Source organism: Mustela putorius, unplaced genomic scaffold (assembly GCF_011764305.1).
Source record: "Mustela putorius furo isolate JIRA1106 unplaced genomic scaffold, ASM1176430v1.1 tig00003942_pilon_pilon_pilon, whole genome shotgun sequence".
Taxonomy (NCBI): domain Eukaryota; kingdom Metazoa; phylum Chordata; class Mammalia; order Carnivora; family Mustelidae; genus Mustela; species Mustela putorius.
The window spans coordinates 18455838-18471006 of NW_025422087.1; the positions used below are offsets into that span (position 1 = coordinate 18455838).

At 38.6% G+C, this 15169-nt stretch overlaps 1 protein-coding gene and 1 non-coding gene across 2 annotated transcripts in view; both read left to right on the plus strand.

Annotated features, from left to right (window-relative positions):
- PAPPA2 (pappalysin 2) overlaps window positions 1-15169 on the plus strand; it is a 288850-nt gene that overhangs the window by 111960 nt on the left and 161721 nt on the right. The window lies entirely within an intron of this gene.
- On the plus strand, window positions 2334-2436 carry LOC123389066. Its single transcript, XR_006603600.1, has one exon. It is a non-coding gene; the product is annotated as a U6 spliceosomal RNA (small nuclear RNA).

The window sequence follows — 15169 nt, forward strand, 5'->3', positions numbered from 1 at the left end:
AGGAGAAAGAATTAAGGGGCTAGAAAATTATAGAAAACATTGTTTTGAAGCTCAGAGAGAAAAAGTGTTGGAAAAATATAGAAAATAACTTGAGACTTTTGAGACCTGATGAAAATTTCCTAATGTAAATCAGAGTTCTAGAAGAAGATGGGAAAGATATTAGGGCAAAAGAAATATCAAGGAGATAATGGCTGTGATTTGTAAAGTAATAGAAAATATGAAACAACAGATTCAAAATGTTTTACAAACCCCAGGAAGGATAAAATAGAAAGAAAGTCACAAACTAGATCTATTATAGCAATAAAATAATACTGAAGGAAGTTATGCAAGCAAAAAGGAAATGGAAGATGAGAAGTAGAGACATGCAAAAGGAAATGAATGATACTAGAAAGGATAAAAATATTAAAAGTCATAACAATAGTGTCTTTTTGGTTTAAAATATATGTAGAATTAAAATTTGACAACAATTGTATAAAAAGCAGAAGATAAAGTAAGTGAAGTTAAAGAATTCAAGGTCTTGCTGCTATAAACATTCGAGTACACGTGCCCCTTTGGATCACTACGTTTGTATCTTTAGGGTAAATGCCCAATAGTGCAATTGCTGGGTCATAGGGCAGTTCTATTTTCAACATTTTGAGGAACCTCCATGCTGTTTTCCAGAGAGGTTGCACCAGCTTGCATTCCCACCAACAGTGTAGGAGGGTTCCCCTTTCTCCGCATCCTCGCCAGCATCTGTCATTTCCTGACTTGTTGATTTTAGCCATTCTGACTGGTATAAAAAATAAAAAATTATATTAAAAAAAATAAAGAATTCAAGGTCTTTTCCTTTCCTATATCTAGAAAAAGTGCTGATTTTAGTAATTTGAGACAGTAATAAGTCAAAAACACATGTTGGAGTCTTTAGGGTGACCATTAAACAATAAATGATCTTTTGTAAGCTTACAGAGCAGGAAATGAAATGATACAGTTAAGGCAACACAAGGAAAGAAAATAGGAATAAATAACAGAACAAATAGAAACAAAAAGTAAGATACTGATTATGATCTAAAGTATTAATTCCATTAAAAGCAAATGGACTAAACATACCACTTTAAAGCCAAAAATTATCAGACTGAAAACAAAACCCAACCATATGGTGCTTGTAAGAGACACATCTTAAATATGAGGAAAAAAACTGAAATTAGAAGAATCAGCAAAATATATATATATATATATATATATATATATATATATTTATATATATATAAAATGAAAATACTAGCCCAAAGAAAGTCAGTGTAGCTTTCTTATATCAGATAAAGTAAACTTTAAGATAGTACATATTATGAGAGATAAATAGGCATATTGGAAAATGTAACTGTGATAAAGTTTATGCACCCAATAACATGCCCTAAAATATATAAAGCAAAATTTGACGAAAATAAAAAGAAGACAGAAAAATCCACAATCATATTTGTTATTTTAAAAACTATTTTCTTAGAAAATAATAACTAAACAAATATCTAATAAAGACCTAAAATATTTGAAAAATATTTAACATATGACTTAATTAACAAAATTAATATAGTATACTTAAACAGCAAAGAATGTGCCTTATTCTCATGTACCATGGAAAATTTGCTGAGAGTTCTGGGCCAAAAAGTGAACTACAAAGCTTGTAATCATGAAGTCTTTGTTTTCTCATATCATTTGAAATAAGGTAGAAGTCAATAACAACAAAAACAACCAAAAAAGCCCTAGGAAATCCACAAATATTTGGAAATTATGCTATACATTTCTAATTACCTCATGGATCAAGGAATAAATTGCAATGGAAATAGGAATATATTTTTAAGTGAAATGATTATGACAATAGGGCCTATCAAAATTTATGTTATATACAAGAGACTGTAAGTAGAGTGAAATCTATAGTTTTGAATATTAGAAAAGAAGATGTCTGAGCTAGGTATCCATCCCAAGAAACCAGCAAGGAATAACATATTAAATCAACAAAATGGTGACAAAAAGAAGTAATAAAAGTAAGAGAAGAAATAAAATAGAAAATAAACATTAATTAGAAAAAAGTTAACAGAGTTAAATTTTGGAGGGGAGAGGCAAAGAAAAACTGATCAAGAAATGAAAATGAGAAAGAGTATATGGCCACTATGAGAAATGAAAGGAATAATATTTTTATATGTACTGTAGACATTAATAGCCAAAAGTATTTTCAGCAAATGGTGTTATAGCAACTGGACGTCCATAAGCAAAAGAAAATGAATTTCAATATGAGTCTTGCACCTTGTAAAAAATTTTAACATAAATCAGAGATTCAAATATAAAAATAAGCTCAATTCTTGCTTTGGCATCACATATACTAAAATTGGAACGATTCAGAGAAGAGTAGCATGGCCCCTGTGAAAAGATGACACAAAAATTTGTGACACATTCCATATTTTTACAAAGTAAATAAGATGGCCAAAAGTAGTGATAAAGAGAGAGAGAATTTTACGCCGGGGAGGGTATGTGCTATGGTGAATGCTGTGAAGTGTGTAAACCTGGCGATTCACAGACCTGTACCCCTGGAGATAAAAATACATTACATGTTTATAAAAAAATAAAAATATTTAAATAAAAAAAAGAGAGAGAGAGAGAATTTTGAAAGCATTAAGAGAAAGGAAATCAGTTACCCCATAGGGCTATCAGGGGATTTTTCAGCAGAGAGTGGCATGATATATTCAAAGTGCTTAAAAGGAAAAAACCTGCAGCCAAGAATACTCTATGTAGCCAGGCTTTTATTCAGAATAGAAGATGAGGTAAAGTTCCCCAGAAAAACAACATTTAAAGGAATTCATGACAGGAACAAAACCAGTCAATCCCCACCACACAAAATGTCATCAGCCTATGGATTCCAAATCCACAGTCTAGCCGCCCACCTGCCCGAGTCAGCATGCACGGCCTGCTACCTGCTCAATGCCAAGTCAACATGCCTTCACCTCAGATTGACAAGGACTCAAACTGTCACTCTTCCACTCAGATTCCAGCCCCTGTGCTCAAGTTTGTGCACAAAAGTGGGCATAACTTTGACAGGAGAATGAAGCAACCCAAATAGTAGCACTAATTCTGTGAAAGATATAATGGATAAAAGGAGTGTGCTAGGCTGAGAACATCTCCATCAGCCACGTCAAAGAACAATACACACAGCATGAGGCTAATTACTAAAAGAAGCCCAAGAAAAATAAAAGAGGACAAAATCAGAGAAGGAGACAAACTATAAGGGACTCTAAATCATAGGAAACAAACTGAGAGTTGCTGGAGGGGGTGGGGTACCTGGGTGATGGACAATAAGTAGGACACATGATGTAATGACCACTGGATTATATAAGGCTGATGAATCACTGAACGCTACCTCTGAAATTAGTAATACATTATATGTTAATTATTGAATTTAAATTTTAAAAAGAACCCCCCAAATACACCTATAGAACTTTTCAAAGAAAACATAAGAGAAAATCTTGAGGGCAGGCCTAGATGAAAAGTGCTTATATATGACACTCATAGCATGGTTCATAAAAATAAAAACTTACAAATTGGACTTAACCAAAATTTAAAATATTTTCTCTGAGAAACACTTTGTTAAGATGAACAGAGAAATATCAGACCTGGAGCAAATATTTGCAGACCACACATCTCCTAAAGGATCTGTATCTGGAATCTATAAAGAATTTTAAAATTCAATAGTTAGACAAATATTCTAGTTGGAAAATGGGCAAAGACATGAACAGACATCTTACCAAAGAAAATATTCACATGAAAAGATGTTCAGTATCACTAGCCATTAGGGAAATGGAAATTAAAATGACCATGAGGTATTACAACACACTTTATAGAAGAGCTAAAATAAAAATAAATAAATAAAAAGATTTAAAAAAGAAAAAACAAACAGTGACAATACTAAATGCTGGTAGGGAAGCAGAGAAACCATATCTGTCATACACTGATCTTGGGAAAGTAAAATAGCACAGCCACTCTAGACAATACTTGGGCAGTTTCTTATAAAACTTAGCCTACACTTACCTGATGATCCAGGAACTGGATTCTTGGATGTTTATCCCTAAGGCCCATTCAAAAACTTATATGTCAGTTTTCACAGCAGCTTTTTTTTTCTTTAGATTTTATTTATTTATTCGACAGACAGAGATCACAAGTAGGCAGAGAGGCAGGCAGAGAAAGATGGGGAAACAGGCTCCCTGCTCAGCAGAGAGCCCAATGTGGGGCTCGATCCCAGGACCCTGAGATCATGACCTGAGCCAAAGACAGGGGCTTAACCCACTGAGCCACCCAGTTGCCCCTCACAGCAGCTTTTTATTTGTAAGAGCCTAAGAACTGAAAATGACAGAGATGTCCTTCCATGCTAGCTGCTTAACCAAACTGTGCTACATCCATACAATGGAATATTACCCAGAACTAAAAAGGAACAAAGTATGAATGCATATGACAACTTAGAATCTCAAGGGTATTATGCTGGAAAAATAAAAATAAACCAAACTCACAAGTTACATACTGTATGATTTATGTAGGATTCTCAATGAGGTAATTATAAAGAACAACTGAGTGGTTGCCAGGGTCAGGACTGGGGTGTGAGGGGAGAGATATAGTAGGGCTGTGATATGGAGGATAGCAAGAAAGAGATCGTAATGGTGATGAACCAGCTTAGTATCTTGATTGAGGCAGTAGTTACACAAAGGTCTGCATGTGCTAAAATTATGTAGAACTGCAAGACACACACACACACACACACACACACACACTCAAGTGTGTGTAGAAAGTAGTGAAATCTGAGTAAGAACTGTGACCTTTATGCATAAGCAGGATACTTCCCATCTAGTAGGTGTTCTGCAAATACCAAATGAAGGGATGAATGAATAAATGAGTGAAGGTATTAAATGTGAATGGTTTCAAGAAATGTTTAAATTATCTCATGAGTCACTGACTTATAATGAATTGCAAAAGAGACTAGGTATATTTATATTTTATTCTTAAACCTCTTAGGAATAACTGTTCTCCCATAAAATGCTCCTTAATGTGCTTTTCAAAAGCAGCAGGCTAAACTGAATAGCTGAAAGATCTGGCTCACTATGAAATTGCTCATGATCTTATTTATTTCTTCCTGTTCAGTGGTAATTGTGATGGAACAAGGGAACCATATTGACCCAAATCAGGTGTAGAGTAGTACAGATAGCTGGCATAACATGATAGAGAAAGACATTTAGGATTTTCTAAATAGAGTCTTTTTAAGACTTAAGCTTAAGATTATCTGTTTGTGTCCACATTCAAGAACCCCTGCATTTTGAGGGTCAGATGAGTGACCCAGCAGGTAAGTACACCAGCCTGAAGGTTTGAAGATTGAATCCAATTTCCGACTACCAATGGCTTAAGTGAGTACATGGAAAGAAGGATGTAATTCATGGTTGTGCTTTTCCATCCACCCCATTTCTGACTTTTAGCTTGACTTTGTGCTTTCAATACTATGGTAATGCAGGGTAGAATTTTTTTGATAAGTAAATGAATGAATGAGCTCCCCTTGAGCTCTAAGGTTCAGTAGTTTAAACATCTTTAGCCTTAGTCCACAACACTTAAATGGAAAATATATCTTTAAAGGCAGAAGACTTAAATTTGTGGTAAACCAGCTTTTTCCTAAGCTATCAATACCATACTCATAATCATTCATTCAGAGAATGGTGGTTGAATCTGTTTGTGGCAGTAATGGAGATACAATAATAAAATGAGATCACCCTAAAGGTTTGTACAACGTAACTGTGAGGCAGACATGTAGATATATACTTCCACTACTGTGTGATGATACTGCTTTGAGGTAGGTAGGAACATGAAGAGAAAGTGCCTAATTGTGTTCAAAGCATCAAGGAAGAGTTCCCAAAGGGTCAGAAGCTGGAGAGGAGAGTTGAAAGATAAGCAGGAGTTGGCTTGGCAGACAATTAAACAGCATTCCAGAGGGAAAGAACTGATAGATGCCAGGGTTCGGGCTGTTAAAAACCTGGGCATGCTTAGAAGTAGAATGTACTTGGAATGGCCAGTGCAGTGCTTTCCAAACTTATTTTTGCCCTCTTGTACGCCCTAAAACACTTGAAAAACTCTGAACCCCTTCGTATGTTCAGAGCAACATCGAAAACGGTGGCAGAGAATATATTTCTGGCCATATTATTTTAAATTATCAACAATTAAAGATAAATTTAATTTATCAACATAATGATTTGTTCATCGTCATCACTGAAAAATTCATGCTATGCACTTTATTTTTTCAACATTGGGAAATTATTCATCGTACTTTTTACTGTTTGACTTTGTGTTTCCATTCCACTTCTCCTGTAGAACTTTATAGTAATGTAACATATGTATATTTTTAAAAATATCTTTTGATGGCTGCATAGTATTCCATTGTGTATATATACCACATCTTCTTGATCCATTCATCTGTTGATGGACATCTAGGTTCTTTCCATAGTTTGGCTATTGTGGACATTGCTGCTATAAACATTCGGATTCGGGGGAGGGGGTTTGGGACAAGGGGGTGGGATTATGGACATTGAGGAGGGTATGTGCTTTGGTGAGTGCTGTGAAGTGTGTAAACCTGGTGATTCACAGACCTGTACCCCTGGGGATAAAAATATATGTTTATAAAAAATAAAAAATTAAAAGAAAAAAAAAAGAAAAAAATATCTTTAGTCATCCTTTTCTTTGCTGAAAACATATTTTAAAAAAACAACTCTGTAGTTCTAAGAGACAGTACATAAAAATCCTACATATCCTTTACCAGTTGTCTTCCAATGGCAACATCAGCAAAAAATGGTATGTTATCAGCCTTAGGATATTAACATTGATACTGATCAGAAGTTATAAATTGCTAAAAGATTTATTCTCTGTGAGTTATCTTTTTCAAACATTTGCTTGTCCAAAATTGATCAAAATGCTCTTTTAAAATGTTGACTAATAACTAGTAAACAAAATGAGGAATGCATATTTTAATAAGTGTGGCTTTTCTTCCCCAAATTAATTCTTGTCTCGGTGGATGAATGTAATTATTGCTACAATGAAACAAGATTTAGCACAGTTATATTGTTTTTCTTTTTTCCTTCCATAGCTCTGAGTGCTGAGAAATTTGTTCTCATAAATAAGTATATGGGAAAAAATGGAGTTCTGTTTGATTGACTGAATTGATGGTGGTGCCCAGGTAGAAGGTACAGGAAAAGGAGGAGCAAATGGGGAGCTGGTTTGGATTAGATATGTTGAGTTTGGGGTCTCTATATCAGTCTGACTACCCAGGGATTTTCACAGAAGCAGGAGAAGGAGCAAGATTTAAGGGTATACCAGAAGCCTAAGGAGAGAGAAGTTTGAGAAGTCCCCAGTGGCCCACGAATGCAGCTGCTGCAGAGAGATGAAGTCAGTACAAGTCCTTTTGGCTAGGTTAGAAAGGAGAGTCTGTCAAGGTTGGGCAAAAAAATTAGAAACTTCAGAGTGTTCTGGGCCAATCAGCTTTCTACTTGTTCTAGGGAACATCGGTACTGCCAAAGAACACTCAGAGATCCTAACTGGATCATTAGCAACATGCCCCAATGTCCAGGAGACCCAAGAACTGTATGGGAGGGAACTTTAACCTGGCTCATAATGGGGGTTTAAACAAGTGGTCCAGATAATATGACCATTATAGGAAAAAATGTCTTTGAGTGATAGAGTGGGTTAGGGCTTCCCTTGGGTAAGAACAAATGGAAACTGGAGCAAATCACCTCTCCGAGCATTATTCTCCCATATATAAAATGGGGATAATAAGCACAAGGAAGAGAACCAGCACATAGGAGGGCCTCAATAATTATAGTTCCATTAGTAGTAGCAGCAAAAGCAGTAGAAGCTCCAAATACCACGAGTCTGTGGTTAACCTTCTCAGTTGTGCCCTCAGTTTACCAGCTTACCTTCAACCTGGAGATTTTTAGTACTCAGGAAAGATACTGGCTCCTTTGGGACTCAGTGGGTGGGAGAAGAGAGCTAGCACAGGGTGATACAGCTGTGACAGATATCTGGGGGAAAGCAAAGTAATAGCACTGTAGGGAGCAGGGGCAGGTAAAAGCAGCAAAATTCACTCAAAGGTAAGATATTTCTCCCCCAGCCAGAACTTTGGTAGGAGTCCCCCAGGGCAAACCTCAGCTTCCTCCCAACCAAACGACTGGACGTTGACATTGGGGTGTTGTATCAATTGTGACACATTCCTGCACAAGTTGGGTAAGGCAGCAAGTGGTGAGTAATAGCCACAGATTTGACACGTGGGAAGTCTTTGGTCATTGCAGCGAGATTGTTCCTGTGGCCTGCAGGTTCAGACTCCAGAATGGGATAAGTGGAAGAATCTGCTGGAGGTAGCCAGGGGCACTCTGGTGCAAGCAGTCATTAGATGGCTGGACTAGAGTGACACAGATTTTGTCCCCAGTCCACTGTTCTTCTCTTTTCAATGCCAAAGCAGGATGATTCTCCCAGTAAATAAGGAGTGAACAAGGTATATAAGCTGGAGAGCACATGTAAATATGAGGAATTATAGAAGCATCCACAAGACAAGCTACACGATTAACAGCTAGTGGGTAGCTAATATAGAGTCAGCAAATGGTGTTATTCTGGGTGTCTGGGATTTTGAACACAGGGAACACTCCTGGACATTGAAAACTTTAGACAAAATTGCTCCATGATATGAATTTCATACCCTGAAATTGGGATGCTCCAAAGCTAAGTTCATGCATTTGTAAACAGGGGGAGTGAATAATCACCTTTTATATGACAACTTGAAAGATCTCCTTATTATTTATTGTTTGTTTGTAAATTTTTATTCTCTTAGAGACAGCATGTGAGCAGGGGGTAGGAGGAGAAGGGACACAGGGAGAGGGAGAGAGGGAGTCCCAAGGAGGCTCCACATTCAGCCCAGAGCCCAACATGTGGCTCAATCTCACAACCCTGAGATCATGATCTGAGCTAAAATAACGAGTCGATGCTTAACCAATGAAGACATCCAGTTGCCCCAAAGGTGTCCTCTTTTAAAGCATGTCCTGGTAATCATTGAATCCTTGGAGTCCAGAACAGAGCCTGATATAGGATAGATGTTTAATAAATGATGAATTAATAAATTTTAAAAATATCTTCCCCATTCCCACTCTGTGGTGCCTAAAATTCTGGTGTTTGTGTGTGGGGTGTGTGTGTGTGTGTGTGTGTGTGTGTGTGTGTAGCACTACCCTCATCCACAAGCAAGAAAGGATTAACATACTGTCTAGGATGCCTCAGTGATAACATCTCCCAGCTTTAATTAATCAGATTACTTTTCTCCCCTGGTAAGGTGGTGGCTGGAGAGCCCTGAGTGCTTGGCAGTAGGAGTGGCTGAGAGAGTATAGAAGAAGACAGAAAATGACATCAGACTGTAAACTCTTTACCCTGTAGGCATTCTTGTCTTGGTTCAGTTTTGTCCAGAACAAGGACTTCCTCCTATGAGACCACAGGCTGTAAAACTAAGGAGCCGATACAAGATTTCAAGATGAATAGATTCTGGGCTAGTTTTATTAAAAGCTTGCTGCTCTATCTAGCTCCTGTGAGCTCTTCTTCTTCTTTTTTTTTAATCTTCTCCATTTCTTTTTCTCCCTTTGTCTTTTCAGTCTACCTCTGCACTTTCCTCCCTTGCCCTGCCCCAGAGTGCTTCTTCCTTGAACCCCTATGTGTACTTTGATGGCTTTGCCCCTTCATTGTGGAGGTGTGTTTGGGAAAGTGTATTTTAGCCAGTAACTGGAAGTAATCATGTAGGCACCTGCAGACCTCAACCTCCTTGTTTTATGGCCATATAACATTTGGCCCTAAAAATTTTATAGAACTGTTTCAAAGTCATTTCAACCCATGTCCTTTCCTCAAACTGCCTGTGACATTTTGTTGTTGTTGTTTGTTTGTTTTGTTTTGTTTTTTAAAATAGAAGTAGCTTTGGAAATCATTCTCTTTACTATATGGCACTCTGGCGATCTTGTACTAAAGCTGGGAAAAGCCACTTAAACTTGGGAAAGCAGCATCACCTTGGGACTTTGGCTCTCTCCTTACTGAGATGTCATCTTTTAATCAGCAACTTCTCTATTTTTCTTCCCCTACACCATCCCCTAGACCACACAACAACCCTGTCTAATTGTTTTAACTTGTCCCTTATATTCAAGGCTGAAGGTCTTCTAAGACTGTATTTGTGCTCCCCCATCACTCCATTAAGCAACAGTCAGCTGTGCCACATGTGGCCACCAGTTGCTACATCCAGGGAGTCCCATTCATATTATGTTCTATGTACAAGTTAGTGGTAGTGGCATGAAGTAACTTCAAGTCTCAGTATATCCATTAAGGTGTGCAAGACATGTAACTTTTATTTATTCTATAATTAAACGTAATCTCTATTTTGAGCCCCTGCTTAGCTGGGTAGTAGACATTTACGCTTAGTCAGTTAGCTTCTTTTTGCCTGGGGCTATAGCTGACTCTAGAGATGGCTTATGAAAGCCAAGGTTATAGGAAAGGATGCATTTTGTCAGGGATGCTGATTACATGAGATTGCCATTGTTTCCATCATAGGATTCCTTCAGGTGGTCTCTGGGAGGTTGTTTGTCAGTCTTCGCTCTTAGCCATTTTTCTCTAGAACTAGGGCTCTTACTCAGGAATCCATTCCTGGAATAAGGCAAGAATCTTATACCTCCTAGTGAGGTAATGGATGAATACAGAAGAGTCTGGCTTCCTGAATTGGCAATGGGGTAAAGAGCCAGGAGCCCCCCGGATAAAATGTGAGGATTTCCAAAATGTTGTCCTCCATCACACTATTGCTTCAGAGTTTCCCCTGAGTAGGCACTCCTGGGTTTTGTCATCAGTTCTTAGGCAGCCTTGTAGGACAGGTGTTGGGGAGGTGACTGAAGATAGAATCTGATAGTATCTTAGAGTGAATACTGAGGAATTAAGATATTGTTGAAAACACACTGACACGTCTCTTCTACTTCCTGTTTTAGTGTCATAAGTAAAAGCAGAGAGCACAAAGAAAGCAATTCGACTGAAGATAAGAGAATCCCATCCCCCCATTTAATACCATATTTTATCCCTTATTTGTGTCTTAGTTTTATCCTCTAAGATGAGGAGAAACAAAAAGGGATAGTGGTTTTGAGTATAAGAAATGATCATTATATTCTGTATAACTAAGGAAGTAGGAAGGACAAGATTATTGGCATCTGACCTACCTGCAAGGTCTATGAAGAATTACACTAACTGTCCAATCTTACAAGATATCCTTTCCATACACAATCATTAATTTTAAGCTATCACAGATAATTTTTGAATATCAGTGGTTTGTCTGCGGATTGAATGGACACTTGTCTGTTTGTAACTTTGTCCAAGTCTTGTCTGTCTTCTGGGTGCCTGTCGGTCTCAGGAACAGAGCAACATGGAAACAAAGTTCAAACAACCTAGGGTCAAATCAGAGCTGCTTGTGTGGAGATGTTTGTCTCCCTTGCCTGATGATGCTTGGTTTTACTCTGGAAAGCCTGCCCTGTTTGTGGCCAGACCTTGCCTTCCCATTTTCTTGATGAATGAAGATGGTTAGGAGGAAGCCAACAAGTGGTGGGGGCAAACGAGCCTGTGTGGCCAGGCTACATCATCTAATTATAGCGATACTGAGAAATGGTGTAATATACATTTGGGATTACTTTGTTCCAGAAAATAAGCTAAATGCTTATTTGTCTATATCACTATTTCAATCTCCCTAACAACCCTTGGAGGTAAGAACTCTTATATTACCATGAAACAGATCGGGAAATAGCTTTGAGAGCTTTTAAGGAAAATTCCCAAAGGTAAGGATCCATACATTTCCAGTGAGTGTCCACAGCCAAAGAAGGAGCCCAGGTCAGTACAAAGGCCATCTTGTGTGTGAGGCTTCTGTGAAGTACTCTACGGACCCACCTGGAAGCACTCAGAGCCTGACCCACACTAGTGATGGAGTTGGAGGAACATGTGGGCATAGGTATCAGTGTCAGAAGATGTTGCTGCTTTTTAAAAACTTTAACATAGAATAGGAATGGGAAAGTAGCATTTTGTACTATCTTCTTACTATTCCTGTTGAGTTGCTCCTGGAAAAGAATTGCACATTTCCCTCAGCAGGGAGGAATACACAGCTCCTCAGACCCTCCTTGGTCAGACACGTATAACAGAGATGGCAAGAGGGGATTTTTAGTCTGGGGACTCCATTTTTATTATCTCTCAGGTCTTGTTCCTTCTTAATAAAAAGAAGTTCTCACATTCTTCTTTTTAGATTTTTGGCAGCAAGTCTTTATGCTTCAGCCAGGCTTTAGTGTGAGTGTGTGTGTGTGTGTGTGTGTGTGTGTGTGTGTGTCTGTTGGGGGGGATTTTTATCAAAACGTGAAAGAGCTTGTGTAAACTAAACCATGAAATAAATCAGTGCTTCCCCTCTCCTACCCACATGAGTGTATATGCGTGATTAAAGCCCAATCCTTTAATAATTTCACAAGTTTATTTTAGTTGGAGTGAAGAGCCATGTGGGGCCCCATGCACAAGGGAGACAAAGGGGAGGACATGGGGACCAGGAGGCAGTGAATTGGGATCACTTGAAAATCTAGCAGATCTGAGTAGAGAATATCTGTGGCTGCTTATGCCAGTATCTCCCTTCCCCTCAGGCTCCTGAGAGGTGGGAGTCTTGGAACACAAGCTACAAGGTGAAGATCCATGATAATACATGTTTTTCTTCACGGGGTATTCTGATTATCTCACACGGTCCTGGATGTGAGCTCTTAGCACCACAGGGTGAGACTAGGAGGGACTCTTAGTGACAAGCCTGGCTAGCATCCTCATTTTGCAGATAATCTAGGGAAAGAGCAGAGCCAAGGTCATACAGCTAGTTAGCATCAGGACCATATTCCAAGTTCCTTAAGTTCTGGTCTAGTGCAATTTTGTAATCACTTGGGCTCTAGCGAGCAGAATTTTGTAATCACTTGGGCTCTAGCGAGCAGAATTTCCCTCAACATGTATTGGTGTACTTAATTCTAAATTAGAATATACAATATTCTATCTATACACACATAGCAACTAAGCTTAGTACTCTGTGTTCCATACAGTGATTTGGGGGCAAAAATCCCATCTTTCTGGAATTAAAAAATGTAACAGCAAGTGGGTTAAAAGGTTTATTCTTTTAATTAAAATTTAAATGCTGTGTGGCTAAATTTATATTCTCCGGTTTGGAGAATGTGCATAACAAGTGCTATGGAGGAAAACCCTGGCCACCTGTCATTGGTGTGGAGGAGATTTGCTGGGTGCGTTGAGGATTTGCATTTTTATGCTTCTTCCTTTCCTTATAAATAAGCTGGTTTATTGAAAGGAAAATATTCTAGATTTGTAAATGTCTCTTTTGGGATGGAGGCAAAAACTTCTGGAGGTCGATGAGACACCCACTATTATAATGACCACCCACATATCCTCCTCCAGTGTCCCCAAAATCACACTCCCAGTCATCCCTCTTTCCTATTTTTGCCATGCCTCCTTCTCAGAGTCTTATTTCTGTTCAGGTATAACCACTTTCTTCTTATTACTATTTTAGTTAAAAATTTTTATTTATTTATTTGAGAAAGAGAGCCAGAGAAAGCATACAAGCAGGGGGAGTAGCTGAAGGAGAGGGAGAAGCAGGCTCTGCACTGAGCAGGGAGCCCAACTGACTCGGGCCTTGATCCCAGGACCCTGAGATCATGACCCAGAGCCAAATGCAGATGCTTAACCAACTCAGCTGCCCAGGTGCCCCTATAACTCCTTTCTCCTATCACTGGAGAAGATCCCAAGAGGGCTTGGGGGGGACTGGCCATACATATGGTTAGAAAATAACTATTGATTGGGAATTTTCTTTGTCTTTGGTAGTGTTCCATGAATTGTGCTCTATATGTCAAAAGGTATTCTACACCAAACAGATTCTGTTCAAATGAGTTTGGGAAGCAAAGGGTTACACAGAATTGCTACAGGGCTTCTCAGGGCCTTTCGCAGAACAATTCTCAGGCACCTGTAAATCTGCAGGAGGTGGGTGTGCCATGCTGCTTTTTTCTCAAGCCTGCTTAACCATGGGATACTGCATGATGTAGGAAGAAGCAACTACTCCATGTGAAACCTTTATAGGTGAATTGTAGCCTTTCAAAGTCCTATTTCTGTCCGATTTTTTAAAAAAACTAAACCTTGCTTAGATGTGGGGAAGGGAAAGAAAGAGGAAAGAGGTTAAGTGCATGTAGGGAGAAGGGGTCTGGTGAAGGAAGCTGTAATGGAATTAAGGCGCTTACACACAACACCGTGCACTTAGAGTACCTTTGCTGATGTGAGTGAAGGAGAGTAGAGAGCATAATGGCGTATGAACTTTGATGATGAATAGTACTGCAGTTGATGTAAACATCAAGAGGTTGGCATCTTGAAATGTGGAAATGCTGTATTTTGGTGGCTTTATTCAGATATGGGGCATTCTGGTTGTTACTGAAATAGATCTGTTTTCAAATTACTTTAACATTATACTGACAGAATGATGCATAAATGAGAGAAATATACAGAAAATAATTTTATAAAATGAAAAAGGTTAATGTTGGAGAACAAGAACTTTTACTGGAAGTGATAGAAATGATACACAAGGAAAACAAGGTCTGGCTCTGTTTTACATGTGAGAGTAGACAGTATTATTTCAGGATGGGTCTTGGCATGGTTTGGTTGATGTCAGCTTGTCTGAGTAGAAGGGAAGAAGCTCAAACTTGAATTTAGAAACTGCCTTTTTGCAGTGAGGTAGTAACTACATGGGCAGACTGAGTCACTTACTGCAAAAACCAGTGGGCGTGGCACCTGATAACCTGTGATTCAGCTCTACCCATAAAATCATGTATGTAGTTGTCTGTAGGGCATCACATAGAATTCAGGAATGAGACACAATCCCTGGAATATGATCCTGAGAAAGAGAGGCAGGGATGTTCTTTTGGGGGGACTGCTGTACTCACTAGAATATTGAGAGAGAGAGGGTTCAGTAGGATGAATGAAGCAAGTCTTGGGAATTGGGATCAGATCTGGGATAGAGGGGCAGGTGCAGCCTGGAAATACAACCAGAGAGGGTTGCTCTAGA